We start from the raw sequence: 2,054 nt of genomic DNA, 5'->3' as shown, positions 1-2,054 counted from the left end.
ATCTCACTGTGGTTTTAATTTGCATTTCTCTGATGATTAGTGATGTGGAGTATCTTTTCATGTGCCTGTTGGCCATCTGCATTTCTTCTCTGGAGAAGTGTCTGTTCAGGTCCTCATCCCATTTTTTAATTGGCTTATTTGCTTTTTGTTTGTTGAGGTGAATGTGCTCTTTATACATTTTGGATGTCAACCCCTTCTCGGATATGTCATTTATGAATATATTCTCCTATACTGTAGGATGCCTTTTTGTTCTACTGATGGTGTCCTTTGCTGTACATAAGCTTTTTAGTTTGATATAGTCCCACTTGTTCATTTTTGCTTTTGTTTCCATTGCCTGTGGAGATATGTTCATGAAGAAGTTGTTCATGTTTATATACAAGAGAGTTTTGCCTATGTTTTCTTCTAAGAGTTTTATGGTTTCATGACTTACATTCAGGTCTTTGATCCATTTTGAGTTTACTTTTGTGTATGGAGTTAGACAATAATCAATTTTCATTCTCTTACATGTAGCTGTCCAGTTTTGCCAATACCAGCTGTTGAAGAAGCTATCATTTCCCCATTGTATGTCCATGGCTCCTTTATCATATATTAATTAACCATACATGCTTGGGTTAATATCTGGACTCTCTATTCTGTTCCACTGGTCTGTGGCTCTGTTCTTGTGCCAGTACCTAATTGTCTTGATTACTGTGACTTTGTAGTAGAGCTTGAAGTTGGGAAGCAAGATCCCCCCTGCTTTATTCTTCCTTCTCAGGATTGTTTTGTCTATTTGGGGTCTTTTGTGGTTCCATATGAGTTTTAGAACTATTTGTTCCAGTTCGTTGAAGAATGCAAGACACACCTATTTCTTGTTAGGGAAATTTAACTTTAGAAAATAAAAATTCTCCCTAAATTAATGTATAATGTCAATGAATTACCAATTAAAATCATAGCAGGATTTTGGGGAATGGAGCAAAATAATTTAAAAATTAATTTGGATGATTAAGATGTCATGGCTAAAATGTTAGGAAAGACCTCTAATGAGGTAAAACTTGTATCAGTTATTAAAATATTTTAGTGAGTGACAAGAATTAAAACAATGTGTTACTACAAATGGGGAATCCAATCAATCCATTAAGGGGTCAGTACAGAAGAAGTATTAGGCATGTGGAGAATTTTGTATATGACAAAAGTAACTTTTATATTAATTGGGTAAATAACTTGATAAATCATATTGGGTGACAGGGACACAGGGCTGTGTATCTTGCCTTTGTGCCAAAATAATCAAATGGATCAAATATTTAAATGTTAAATATGGAACAAAATAATGTCTGATAAATCATGAATACATTTCAAAAATAATTTGGTCTTGAGAATGAAGAGTATATTATAAAACCCAGAAATCTTAAGTGAAAAATATGATAAATTTGATGCCATTAAATAAACCTCTTTTATTTTAGAAATATATACTAAAGTTTTTGTAAATGAAGTAGTATGTCTGGGATTTGCTGCAAGTTCGAAACTGAAATAGGATTGTAAATGAACTTTTGAAGCTGGGTAATGGGCTCATGGGGTTCATTTATACTCTTCTACTTTTTTCCCCTGTTTTTATGTGTATGTTTGAAATTTCTAATAATTAAAAAATCTTTTTGTGGCTTAAAACAATAATAAAAAGTTGAAATTCTATAGTGGAAAAATATTTGCTGCACCTACAGATAGCACATTGGGTAATGTTTCTAGTAGACAAAGAACTACTAACCACTGTGTGAATAAATGTTTATATAAATAAAAAAGAAGGTCAAAGGATGTGAACGAATGATGTGCAAATGGAGAAATACTATTAGCCAATAAATATATATGAAGATTTTCAGTCTCACTGATAGTCGAAGAAAAGCTAATGAAAACAAAACTCACCTTTCAGATTGTACCAGAGATTAAACAGGTTCAGGAAAAAAAGAAAAAAAAAAAAAGAAAACAACTCAAAGATAATGAGAGTATGGGTGAATGATGTAATTTCCTATGTAGTCTCTGGAACTGTGTATCAGCACAGTGTGGCTTGGCAATATGTTTCAAAA

This window comes from Manis pentadactyla, chromosome 3, assembly GCF_030020395.1.
Source record: "Manis pentadactyla isolate mManPen7 chromosome 3, mManPen7.hap1, whole genome shotgun sequence".
In the NCBI taxonomy this organism is placed as follows: domain Eukaryota; kingdom Metazoa; phylum Chordata; class Mammalia; order Pholidota; family Manidae; genus Manis; species Manis pentadactyla.
This window is presented reverse-complemented; position numbering follows the sequence as displayed.